At 36.0% G+C, this 14,402-nt stretch overlaps 1 protein-coding gene across 6 annotated transcripts in view; it reads left to right on the top strand.

Annotated features, from left to right (window-relative positions):
* The window catches only part of USP6NL (USP6 N-terminal like), a 150,814-nt gene that overhangs the window by 61,581 nt on the left and 74,831 nt on the right, over nucleotides 1–14,402 (top strand). The window lies entirely within an intron of this gene.

The following is a 14,402-nucleotide window of genomic DNA, read 5'->3' as shown; positions in this document are numbered from 1 at the left end:
CACCAGCCTCAAGCAACAACTATAATTTTGTATTTTCTCAAATTTCATATGAATAGAGTCATGCGGTCTTTTGTGTTTGCCTTCTTTTGTGTTGCTGCATATTATCAGCAGTTTTCTCCTTTCTGTTGTTGAGTAGTATTCCAAAGTATGGATTAACCACAGTTTGCTTATTTATTAACTAATTGATGGCCATTTGGATTCGGTTATTTCTTCTTGGTAAACACCTGGGAGCAAGATTGTTGGGTGGTAGGATAAAATTTACGTTTAACTTTATAAGATGCTTTTTGTCGTTTCTAATGTGGCTTTACCATTTTATATTTTCACTAGTTCTTTTCAAGAGTTCTAGATGCTTCATATCTTTGTCAACACTTGGTATTGTCAGTCATTTTAACTTTGAGATACTACTAAGTAGTATCTCAGTGTGATTTTAATTTGCATTTGTATTGGGTATCTTTTTATATATTTATCGGCTAGTCATATATCTTTTGTGATATTCCATTTAAATCTCTTACTCATTAAAAAAAAGATTGTCTTTTAATTCATTGAGTTGTAAGAATTATTTATATATTCTGTGTTTAAGTCCTTTATTAGATACTGTATGTTTTACAGATATTTCCTGTGCCTTGTCTTTCATTTACTTAATGCTCTTGAATAGCAAGACTTTTTAATTGTGACAATAATTTGTTTTTTTTTATTAGTTTTTATAGTTTATGCTTATTATAGTTAAAAGAAATCTTTGCCTAACCCAGTGTCATAAAATAGGTTTTCTCCTGGAAATTAGATAATTTTTGCTCTTACATATAGACCTATTTTAGGTTAATTTTTGTGTTCTGTATAAGGTAAAGGCCAAGGGATGTTTATCTCCCTGAGAGAGTTATCTAGTTATTCCAGAACCATTTTTGAAAATGGCCTGATTTTTCCTCATTGAGTTACCCCTAACACTTTTTAGCCTGTGAAGTCTTGCTATCATTTGTAATCATCTTTTTCCAGCAGGAATTTAAGCCTGACAGCAGAACTTATTCAAATATGAACAAATTCATTTTGTAGTCCTAATGTTGAGTATGTATCTTTTAGAAGGTTATAGGAATAATGAAGGGAATTGCTTTTCAGGGCCTGTTCCAACTAATAAGGAAGTACTTCTTAATGAGGTAGAAGTGATGGTAACTTCTTTGAATTTGTACTTAGGAAGAAAGAAAATTTTGTGCCCTCTGAGTAGTATATGATTGTCTTTAGGAAAGTGAATTAGAAACATATTACAGTAATTATGGGCTTGATCACAGTGACAGGTGGAAAGGCAAACGGGATCAATAGGAGAATAATCTTCAGTGAGTGCTTATTTAATGAAAAGGAAAAAAATAAAGGAATATACCCAAGGCAGATGCTTTAGATACGCTTTTGACTTTACATTTTTAAAAAGGATTTGAAATGAAAGGTAAGAGAAAAAGATTATATGAAAAAGAATAGTAGATACTTTTAGAAAATAGTGGACAAGAAAGTTCAAACACAAATGAATTATCTGTGAACAGTGTGGAATATGATATAAACACCTTTAGAAAGTGTAATTTGGACCCTGAAGATCATGACCAGATAGCTGATATTCACAGTACATCATGTAATGGAAACGTGATAGAGAAAGCATATTAAGTCCCAGACTTGTTTGCTTCCTTTTGTCCTTATGGGTCTTCTTTTTAAAGGAGAATTATCTTTAAGCAGAAAAGAGGATGGACAGAAATGAGAGTTGAAGCAAGGTAGGAGGCAGTGCAACCCTTCCAGCTTAGGTCTTCATGATTAGGTGAATTATAGTCTTGGACTGTCTGTTCGGGAGTAATTTTGAATAGTCTTTTGAGGGTAATAAAACATGGAGAAGGTGCCAGAAAACTAAAGTCAAAAGGGAAGAGCACAGGTAGATTTTAATAACTAGAAACTATTGAACTGTTGCTAATTCTAATTGGAATGCTAGCTTGCTTTTATTAAATCATACGTTATGAATGGGTTTAAAAGGAAATTATGATCTTCAAGATGTTTTCTGGTATAAGAAAACCAAACTAGCAAATGCAAATTCCTTTCTTTGTTTTCACAGAGCAGGCAACGTAAGGAAATGTTGGTGACAGGTTTATTTGGTTTTAAGAAAGGTTTTCAATAAACTGGTGAGCAGAAGGAGGAGTGATGATGGGAGGCTACGTCGTGTAAAGATTCAGTAATAAATCGATGGATCGTATTTAATTTATTGATGTCAGTCAGAATGATGGTCTTTGCCAGTGTATCCTAGGGCTTTAGATTGTTTGGCAGTTTTTCAGTAACTAGAATGAAAATTTAATTATAATTATTAAGTTTATGAAGGGAAGGGGGAAGGTACAAAAGTAAGGTTATGAAATTAAGATTTAGAAGGATCTTTAGAGGCTAGTGTCACAGATCAAAATGGAGAAAATATTTAGATAAAAATGATAAAATATCAAGTTTTACACTGAGATCAAGAAAGCTGCTAAACTGAGGCATCAGGTACACAGGGAGCCAGCAGGACCCACAGCCAGGGAGCAAGGACACTGCTCAGGTCTCACCTTGAATGTGATAGCCAGGGGAGTAGCTGGCTTCCTTTTCCCTCCCCAGGGGTCTGATTCTCACTCGCTGTCAACCTTCAGTCCATAGGCCTGGAGCTCCTGTCTCCCTGGTCCCAGGCAAATGTGAATGGAGACAAGTGTGAGAACCTATCCTCATCCTTATCCCTTTCCTGGGCTTCATGATGGTGCTACCTAAGAAAGTCTTCCCCCTCCTCCACTAGCCTGGTCAGTGGTCAGCACATTGGAGAAGAATCTGACAGGAGTATTTAAATGTGAGATAAAATGCCTTGGTTGTACCTGTTTGTGGTTTAGTTTTGTATTTAAGCAACAAACAAACAAAAAAAGGAAATAAACTTGAAAGTTATTTTTCATCATAAAAATGAAACAAATTAAAATATTTATTGCCAGTCAAGGCAAAAAAAAAAAAAAAAAAAGAAAGAAAGCTGCTAAACTGAACGCGGTGGCACTGGCCTGTAATCCCAAAGTCTGAGGAGGCTGAGGTAGAAGGATAGCTTGAAACCAGCCTCTGCAATTTGTGAGACCCTTAAGCAACCCTTAGCAAGACCTTATCTCAAAATTTAAAAAAGGGCTAGGGATGTAGTTCAGTGGTAAAAAGCCCCGGGGTTCAACCTCCAGTACCACCTGCTCCCCACAAACAAAACAAAACAACACAACAAAAAACCTGTTAAGAGAGAACCGAGATATTTTAATTAAGTGAATGCTAATATGAACCCATTTAATTGACTTGCCAGTAAGGAAAAAAAAAAAGGTGAGCGGATGCTTGTTTTTTGACCAATAGAGGTAATAATGATGCTGGGTTCACATTAGACCCTTTCTAGGGTATTACGTTGACTTTAAGGGAGTCAAATTTCCAAGAGGACTTTAATCAGTGTCATGTGTTGAATAGTGTGACTGTGTGAAAGATTTATGTTTATAGGCCTATCATGTGGAAAAGTTTAATTTTGTTTAGGACTCAAAGGAAGATATTTCTAATAATAATTAGAACATTTCAAGATAGAATGGGTTGACTTGTGATCTTGTGAGATTTTCATCTCTGGAAGAATTAAAGGAGAAATTGAGCGATGCCCTATTAAAAGATGGTTTACTGGGACATCACCATTTATGGGAAACTGAACTTTAAGGTTCTTCTTAGTCCTTTTAACTTTTTTTAAAAAAAGAATTAACTTTTGCTTACTTAGATACCTCCACAGTCAATGTTACCAGTAAGTCTTGTCCTTAAGACTTTGCTAGTAATAAATACTGTATATTTATATAGCACTTAACTTTTCTTAAATGCTTTCATGAGCCTGATTAAATGTGTTCTTCACAAGAATTTTATGAGTTGTCAGGAAATATTTTATTAGGCAGCTGTAGCTTTAATGATTTCCAGCAGAGACTTTAAATTCTGTGTTCAAAAGCTTCCCTGCCGCCTGCCATGAGACATTTGGATACTTCAATGTCCTTTCCCCATGTGTAATTTGGTGATAATAATGGTGAATACAATATAGGTTTGTTTGAGTTTACCTGTGATAGCATGCTAGAGACCCATAGTCGATATTTTAAGTGTCAGCAAATCTAAATTATTTTTCTTGTATAAGTGAGGAAATTGAAGTTTAGGCAGGTTATAAGTTGCCTAAATTTATGTCAATAAGTGGTAGAGAAGTTATTAAGAATCTGTTGAATTGGACAAAACCAAAATCAGAAATGGAGTCAAATTATTGGTAAATAGACCAATTTTATAGAATGGCATTTATTTGTTAGATGAATCAGTCACAGTCTGCTGTGAGCCTGTTGACTGTAGACTTTGGCAAGCTAGTGTTTACAGATATACACACATTCCAGGCATAATTGAGTAGGAAAGCTTCTTCCAAAGTGCATTACAATGAAGATAACCACATTTTCCAAAAAAGATATATGGTGCTTGATAGCATTCAAAAGGAAATAAGTCAGTTAACTTTATTAGTTTTGGTTGGCATTCCAGTATACTTGCCAAGCAATCTGACCTTCTAATCTCTAGATGTGCTTAGGTTTCTGTAGGAATGTAAGCCCAACTACGGGTTTATAGTAGAAGAAAAATCCACATCCGCTCTTATGTAAAATACTGAAATAAATAGAGAATGATCTTGCTGAAATTCTGTTCTAACTTCAAATAAGTCCCTAATTAAGCATCTAATTTCGTCATGAACTGTTCTGTAATTTTAATGTTAGAAACAGTTTGTACTATTCAGTGTGGTGTGGCGGTTCCCCACTGATGGTGCTGTATGCTTTGAGATGGCTTGCTTCTTTTGCCTCTCATTGCTGGTAAGGTCTTTGGTAAATGCATCTCTCTCTGTCTCTGTCTCTTTTTCTCTTTCCTTCCTGTTTTGGTTCATTGTAAGTATGCATAATAGAGAAATCCATTATGCCATATTCATACATACACACAATTTACTCAATCTCCTTTTCAGGGTTGTAAGTATCTTGAGGTCACCAGCTGTCTTGATTATCTGTTTTGTACTTTCAGAGAGCCTTGCACACAGGGAGTTTGTGAAATTGTCAGGCACTATGATTTTATTGGAAACAAAGGGACCCACCAGATTGGCTGTATTAAAATAAGTCATTTAAAGCAACTTGCCATTAACAGTGACAATAATGTAACCATTTTGTCAGGAAGTTTATTAAAGTCTTTTGTTTCTGTTAATCTCTTGTCAACCTGGAAGGTTATGTTCTTAAAACTATTATTGGTCAAACTGTGGTTGGCAAGATCAATATCATATGAAAAATAAAAGTTTAAAGGAAAAAATTTCCTCCAAATATTCTAAAGACGTTTGTTAAAACATAATAAATGAAAAGCCCTAGAGGTGTTCATTTCAAAACCGTTCAGGTTTGTTTCATTTGGTAGATGAATTGACTGGGAAAGTTGTAGTCTGATCAGTCCTGTGGCACATTTTCCTGTAAATTTTATTATTTGACTGGTACTTATTTTTTAAAATGTTTGAGCCAGTCCTTGGTAGGTTAAAATGTAATGCTGTTAGCATTTGTATTATCCTTTGGTTAAAGCTTGCAGTTCTAGCAAAATGCTGACCCTTCTACAAATTATTGCAGTGGTCAAGGATATGCTTCTGTGGGCCTAGTCTTCTGTTCATATATTGAAAAGGTAGAAAGATTGATTCTTAATCTCCTTTTTCTGCTTATCATGTCTCTTCCCCTGCTTGTATGAGGAGAACCTATTAATTGGTTTTCTTTTGCTCAGAGGAGAGAAGTGGTAGTTATGCATTTGGCCATAGTTTTTCTTTGAATTTACATTCTTCCCTTCTTTTAAAGCAGTAAAGAAAGTAAGTGGCGGAAGGCATTGTATCCCCAAAACTGAGCTGCCCTCACACCAGTCTCCCCCTTGCTTCACATCATAGAGGGTAGGTAAGGGCATGGTAGGGAAATATTAAACCTTTCCTCAAAAGGGATTTTTCTGCTAACATTAATTTGCAATTGTTAAAGAATTTGTTTTTGTGTTTTGATTAGATGGTACAGGTACATGGTAAATAATTTAAGGTGTGTTAAAGACGATGCAGTGAAAAATAAGAGCCTTTTCCATTTAGCCACCTAGTTTTAATTTCCCGCAGACCATCACTGGTTAACCTGGTGTATTTATGTACATGTTTGACCCCCAACAGTTCAGAGCTTTGTTCTGAACCTTGCTCTGTACCTACTTAACTTATGTCTTGGTGATGTATACAAATCAGTACACATAATTTTGCTTCATGACTTTTAATAGCTGAATTGATAGACATTTATGTTCTTTTGTTGCTTCGTAAAGTTGGTCATGCTTTTTTGCTTACAAAAGAAGGATTTAGATTACTGTTACAAATGCATTGTTACTCCAGGTAGTTTACTCAATGAGTTGGAGACAGTGCTTAGAAATGTTTTCACACTGAGAAGGATGGCAGATCTTTTATGTAAATGTTTTATTGTTGGTGTGCTTGGAGCCTATGCTTGATGGTACTTTGTGTGGAAATGGGCATAAACTCATCAAGTATAGCATTCTGGGAGAGGCTTCCCCCACTTGTAACTCTTTAAAAGATTTTACTCTTTCCCTTCTCTAAAAAAAAATCATTCAGGATTGATAGAACCTTGTGTGTAATTTGGGGCCATGTGAATTGAGGGCAGGGACTTGAGCTGGGAATGGGATGTATAGGTTACTATGAAGAAGCCTAAATAGGAATTTTCAGGATCCTCAGAGAAGATACCATTTGGAACCCAGTGGCAGCCCTTTCCCCTTCTCTCGTGGATGAGTCGCATTAAGGATTATTGTTTCTTTTAAAATATTGAATGTGAGAGTGTGGTTTCTTTGGAAATTTACATTCCATTGCTGTTTTTCTCAGATACATTTACTATAAGAGGAAGGTAGTGTATATGGTAAATTAGGTACGTGTTTCTTAATGGAGGAATAACTATACGGATGTGATTAGATTTGTTTTTAAAATTTGCTTTTTGAGAAAAATTTGCATCATTTAAGAAAGACAGTTGTCATTATCTCAGTTATTCAGTTTTGAATGCCCCTGGTAATAATGAGTGAATACCCAAGTGATGATATGTTAATAGTAACAAAACACAAGTTAAAGTTTTACCAAGTTTATTTCACTTTCTTTGTGGCATCAATCTAATTTCTAGTCCCCCTCCCCTTTTTTTCTTTTTGCAGTGCTAGGGACTAAGCACAGGGCCCCATCCATGCTAGGCAAGAGCTCTACTATTGAGCTAGTTTCCTAACCCTCTTATTTTCTTGCATATACTTAACTTCTCCAGGGATAGATAGATTTTTGTGGTGGGTAGAATACTGTGATAAAAGAAGGTGAAGGAGAAATGATAAAAATTTGAAGAATTTCTTACCTAACAGTCCTGTTGAGATAGCTACAACTGAAATAATTGAACCTTGTCCAAATGGTGAGGTTTTATTGTTCTTTTAAGGGCTTTGTAAGTAAAACCCTTTGCTGTGAGCTTCCCTGTAGCATTTTAAAGGAGACATCAATTAAGGGCATTATTTACAGTTGATTTCTTATGTGTGATTCTCTAAGGAGACCATGATCTTTTAGGGCATCTGTTTTATCCATATTTGTATTCATGGTACAGTACCAATGTTGTTCAGCAACGTCTGCATTAATGAATACTATATTAGAAAGACTAATCCATCTCATTTAAGGGAAGGCTAGTCTTTATATTCTTTATCTGATCTTCATTTACTTAAATGACAAGCTGCTAGGTATTCCCAGTGTAATTTTTAGGTATCCAGAAAGAAGCGAGAGAGCAAGTTAGGAGGGGGAGGGAGGGGGGAGGGAGGAAGAGAATATGCTCAGAATTATTTGGATCACTATAGATAACTTTCTTTAAAATTTGTTTTATAGATTTCTGTCGAAAATCTCAAAGGAAATTGGGGAGCAAGTTTAGTTTTCTAGCCAGCACAGTATTTTATTAAAACACTTCAAATGTATGTGGAAAATTGCAAAAAAAATTAACTTATACTATAATTTGATTTGTCTTTAACATATGCCCATTATTGCTAATTCAGAGGAAAATAAAGTCTTAGGACAAAATAAAATTACCCTTAAAAGTATTAGGGAAAAAAAGTACACATATTTTCTCCTCTCAGAAGTATCATTTGTTAAAAGCATCTTACAGTGTGTCCTGAGCTTCGTTTTCCCTTGTTGGTCTGGAGGGCTACTGTGAGCAGGCTTCCTGGACTTGATTGTCTGTCTCTGTTGCGTAGCTGTGGCCCACGGGTGGCCTTCCTGCGGAGGAAGCCCATGCCTAGATAAATTATGACTGCCTACAGAATTATTTTTCAATTTTTTTCTCAGTGTAAAAGCTAAGGAAACTTTATTACTTACTCTGCTGGAGTATATGCATATATTCTGGTAACCAAAAAAATGTCCAAAACAAAGGACTTTTTGTTTTTTGGCCCTGGACAGTTATTTATTGAAGATATATAGCACTAGAGTATGGTATATATTAACATACCATATACCATACTACAGTTGCTGTTTTTTTTTGTTTTTTTTTTTTAAGTAATTCAGCTTGAAAATGCTTTTTTCATTTATTTTGGTAGTTGTATTATCTGCTCTTCCTTTAAATTATGCATACTGATGTTCAAAATTATATTAAAATTGAATTGGCACAATAATTTTATGGATATAGTCTGAAGCAGCTGTGCTTCCATTGAGGCAGTGATGTAGTAAATTCATCCCTCATCCCTTTCACTTTATGAAGATGTCTTTGTCAGAGAAATTCTAAAATATTAATACATTTATATACTACAAGTTGCCAGTAGTATATGGTTTTTCAAGTTTGATCTACTTGGGAGTTAATGAATCTTTCCTCTATAGAAATATGTGTTATATATAGAAAGATATATACGGATGTTGTTGAAAAGGTTTTGAACAAAATAAATGTGGGACTGGATTTTATTGAGTAAGAGTGTAAATCAGGGACCTCCCCCCCAAAAAATGCCCAACAATAATGTAGAGGGGTCCTTTGTGGGGAGCTCATGGTTTCCTGTCTAGTGTCTTGTTGGTAACTAGCAAAAATATTAAAAAATGAAAAACTTCATTGTATCCATAGTATACGAAAATAATATTGAGCTACCCCAATTTAACATTTGAAAAAATTTGCTTTCAGTAATCAGCTCTCGTGAAAATGCATTAATATTCTTAAAACACGGTAGAATCGTACCATCAGTGGAGTGAAATGTTGGAAACGATGATATCCTAAAGTGTAGAGGAATAAGGAATTTTGAGGAGTCATTATCTTCACATCAAGGAAGGTTTTTCTTTTTATTGTACTGGCTTGCAGAAATACAACCAGAGCATGTTGCTTTGAGCACACTGAAATCACCTGTCCCGCTTCCTTATGACAATGTGCTGGATAGTTTCTTGGTAGCTTATAGTATATTAAGTTGGAAATACTCAAACATTCTCATTGTACCCCGCTGCCCCTCCACCCTCTCTTTAAATTTTGGGGCATTGTGAACCAAAGCATAGATTTTGGAGCCTCCTATATGTATGTTTGAACTGAGGCTCCCACACTAATGTAGTCCAAGTTACTTACTTCTGAGTTTCTTTTTTCACATCTGTAAAGTATGTAAATAATTGCCAATTTCTGTGAAATGTAAATGATAGCAGGGTTGTTTGAACATTAACAAGATAATGCATGTCCCCAGTGCAGTGCCTGATGGATACTAAAACTAGCAAAGGGGGCTCAGTCCTGTGCAGCTGTTCTTCCCACAAAGTCTTCATTGTCTCTATTCAGAAACACCTCTTTGGGTTTCCTCTTAACTTGAGGGTATTTCCCTGCTCCTTGCCCTTTATTAATGTTACTTTGACAGATTTTCTTGACAAATCTTGGTTCTTTTGCTTGTCATTTTGTTTATGTAAAGATGGTGTGGAATAATTAAGAACACCCTGGAGCCTCATTGCCTTGGTCTGAATGCTACTTCAAGAACTTAAAAGCTTTGTCATCTTTGCGGGTTAATTAACCTAATAATTTTCTTGTCTGTTTAATGAACAATAATAATACTTAACCTCCGTTTTGATGTGAGGAGATTACATAAGATAATATACATGAAGAGCTTAGATTATGCAGCATAATTGTTATCTATTACTTAGGAACCAAGCTCTTAGATGCTACTTAATTCATCTGGTCTCCTGATGAGCGACTACCATATTTCGATAGCATTTTTGACATTTGTTATATTAAATAAACCTTACTTATTATACAAGCCACCTAAATGCAACATTATTGACACAATAGTAGTAACGATATAATCAGATTAAACACATACACATATGACATACTTAAATAGAATGTTGCTTAGGATTTATTAAGTGAGGTGTGTTGACAGTAGCTGTCTGTTCTGAGTATTTTGTGGTACCATGCTTGATGCTAAAAAATGATTGAACGAGTGACATTTTCAGTGTGATATGAACATTTTTATTTATTACATACCATTTATGTTTTCAAATAGTTGGCTTTGATTGGCTGTGTGGTCAAGTTTTAACCTAAGGGCCATTCATGGACCAAACAACACTTTTATAACTTAAAGCATGGTAATACAGTTCTTTCTCTGTGCTCCTCAGTTGGTCCTAATAATGCGTAGTTCTTATTTCTTTGTGTCCTTTTTGGCACAATTTGGCTTTTATGTATCACATTTTATTCACTTTATTTTGTTTATCCAAAGTAGAAAAGTTAACATAAAGTTGAGAATAAGGTTTGCCAAACTGTATGGAATTAGTTATTTACTGTTACTCCTATTGTCTTATATTTGGTCAATACAGAATTACTGTAATTGCATGATTTCTTGTTAACACCTACTAGGCCAAATTCAGCACAAACTTGTATTGTAATGAGTATTATTACTTTGTCTGCTTACAGTTCTGATAGACCTGGGAAAGGAGTTATGAAAAATAAGTAAATGAAGTAGATTCAACAGAATCCTTTCCATGATCATAGAAATCAATTTTGAAGGCAGTTAATATAGCATCAACTAAAAACCTAAATGTTTTAGTAATGGTAATTTTTGTTTTCATTTGGTGATTATTGTGTTGAGTTTCTGTCATTTCCTGTGATTATCCTAAAACACAACTTAAAACATAATCAGAGGGATATAGTTGCTTATGATCACAGAGAATATCACATATAAATTGTTCTTGGATTCTTTAAAACACCATCCATCTCCATTTTGCACAAATAATTGACAGTTTTATGAGATTGGAAGGTTACCAGAATTCATAGGAGTTGCAGATGGATTTGTTTCTGAGGAAAGAAATGTAAAAGACCAGTGGCAGTGAGAGGAACTGTGATCACTGGTTCAGCAAAGGAATGTGGTGGTTACAAACATGATTTGAAATTAGACAGCCTGACTTTAATCCCTGCTTTGCAGCTTCCTTCCCATACAGACTGAATTACTTAACCTCTCCACATCTCCATCTCCCCATATGTAAATTGGGGATAGTCATCAAACTAACATAGCACGTTGTGAGGATTTAGTAAGACTATGCATATTAAATGCCTAGTATGGTATCTGGCACATAGTAAACCCTCAGTAACAGGGTATAACATATCCACAAACAAGGAGTTGATACAAACGAGTCATGCCATCTATTAAAACAGTCATACTGCTAGGAAAGCCGCTAAGGTATAGTCTCAAGTTTGTCAGCAACTGTAGGCAAGTTGAAGTGAAGAAAATGACTCATAGGTTTGTCTTGGTTCTAAGTCGTTGGCAACCCTGTGCCCATATGTGGGAATTACACTTATATTCAAGTTAGTAATTATGTTTCTCATCAGTAGTAAAGGCATTTACATATTGTTACATCATTTCATATCCCCTTTTTCCTTGAGTCATCTTATACATAAATGCAAGATTTCTTGGTCTGATTCTGGGGTTTCAGGGAATCATTAGTGATACTGTTTCTTCTCCTTGGGACTTAAGGCTCAGGAGGAGACTGACAGGTGGAGATCAGAAGTTCTGCTCTCTCGGCTGATTAGAGGACATGGCATTAGATTTAAAGTGAAGAGGGCACGTCAGCCTGCTTAACTTAGATGGACTTGCCCACCGGGTGACTAACATTGCCAGACAAATGCAGGCCTCTCCCAGGGAGGCTCTGTGTGGAACGCACACTATAGAGAACCTGCACCCAGAGACAGGGACCTGGAGAGGCAGGAGTTGGGCCAACCTTGCTCAGGTGCTTCTTTCAGACTGCTGACTTTAAGTCCTACCTCCTTGGAGAAGGGGGAAGGGGAGTGCAGGATAGAGCACTGGAGTGCGCTCCAGCTGAGGCCTTCCATGTGGGCCTGAAGCACCCAGCCAAAACAACAGACCCTTTCTGGAAACAAAGTGACACTGGAAAGTCCTGTGAGTAGAATGGGAGGAGATAGGGGAGAACAGCCAGTAAGCAGAAGAGAAGGTGGAACACACATAATAGATAAGTGTCTGGTGTCCTTTTTCTTCCAAGAGCCCCTACTTTATGAAGGACTTGTAAATAATCAGAAGTGCTAATTTAAAGAAATAGATTGTGACTTCTCATTTCTGAATTTCAGTCAATAAAAATTTAAATACCATGTTTCAATAGAATAAAAAATTGAAATAAATATATAAGAGAAAACTAAGAATCTAAGGAAAAATATGCTTTTTTTTCAGTGAAGATATCTGGAAAATAGCTGGCAAGTCTAATTTAAGATGTTAAGTATTATCTTGGTTGAATTGGCAATTATTTCTAGAACTTTAAAAATCATTGTTTCTTATCTTTCTAGAAATTGGGAAGCAAGTAATAGAAGCCTGCCTAAGAACTGTTGTTAAAACTATAACTTAGCTAGGTGTAGTGGCATGTGCCTGTAATCCCAGCAGCTCAGGAGGCTGAGACAGGAGATGGAGAGTTCAAAGCCAGCCTCAGCGAAAGTGAGGTGCTAAAGTGAGACCCTGTCTCTAAAGGAAATACAAAATAGGGCTCGGGATGTGGCTCAGTGGTTAAGTGCCCCTGGGATCGATCAATCCCCTGTATACTCCGTCCCCCAAATAAAACAAAAACAAAAAACTATAACTTAAATTGTTTTTATAGTTACAGAAGTATTAAATAACTACCGAATGCTAGGTGCTCTGTGTTTAAGGTATTGGTGATTTATCCTGTTCTAGGTGATCTTAAAAATATATATGTACAAACAAAACAATAACGAACAACACTGTTGATCTTTTTAATTTGCAGAAGGAGGGGCAGGACATGGACAGGTAAGGGGACTCTGTGAAAAAGGGAGGCCGAGGTGGCAGCTGGCATTCTTTTGAACAAGAGCATTACAAAGGCACTCACCAAAGGGTGCTGCAGAGGCAGCTGCTGCTCTTAGAGCCCTGACTGCCTTAGAGGCCTTTGGATCATTGAGGGCACCAGAGTCCTTCCCTAACCCCACTACTTTTACTTGCTTAATAATTAGGCTTCTACTTAGAATTTGCTTGAAGAAATGTATTCTGCAAGTTTAATGAAAAAATTTAAAATGATTAATTTAATGTATGATATAATGGAAATGCTGATAATATGCTGGTATGGATATAAGAAATATTTTGAATGGAAAGGTATAGATCATGTGTATATTGATAATACTGAAGAGCATTTTAAACTAATTTCATTTGAATGCTTTTATTGTATCAGATACTGCATGTTAAACTAAAAGAATATGAAAATATACTTGGAGATTTGTGTGGCTGGTTGGAAGAGGAAATCTGGTCATTTCTGAGGACTTCTGGGTTTGTGGCACTGGTTCTTACATATAATCCCGCATTCATTGGCCCTCCTTTCTTTTCTGTAATTCTTTGTACTATTTTATAATTAAAGCTATGATTAGGATCTTTTGTTGTTGCTGCTTCCAAGTGAATATAAGAAAGAGGGAAGAAAATGAAGTGATTTTCTAAGATTAGTACACTAGTAGGGAAGAAAGAAGAAAATAAATGTATGTTTGTTTTTTGAGTTTGCACATTTTTTGAAAAGACATTTCTTTAATGTGAAATTAATGGACTTATGAGAGATGGAAGTGGGACTGGACTGGAGTGCAGGGGAGAAGAGCCTTGGGTCATGAATGACTCCAGTGGTGGTGTGAGGCAGTGTAGGGGCAGGAAGAGGTACGCTCCTCAGAGGCGATGCCCTGGCTTGAGATCGGGGCCTTTAGGTGTCCATATTTCATTTAGGCTCGCTCAGAACCTTCACCAGCAGAACCAATCAGATTCTGTTATTGCGGGTACACCTTCTTTACTGGGGTGTTTGTTTTCAGTTGTATTTTGATGTTGCTCTGTTTAACTCTGCTCATTTCTCCCTGAGCATTCCAGCCTTGGATCTA

This window comes from Sciurus vulgaris, assembly GCF_902686455.1.
Source record: "Sciurus vulgaris genome assembly, chromosome: 12".
Taxonomy (NCBI): Eukaryota; Metazoa; Chordata; class Mammalia; order Rodentia; family Sciuridae; genus Sciurus; species Sciurus vulgaris.
This window is presented reverse-complemented; position numbering and strand designations above follow the sequence as displayed.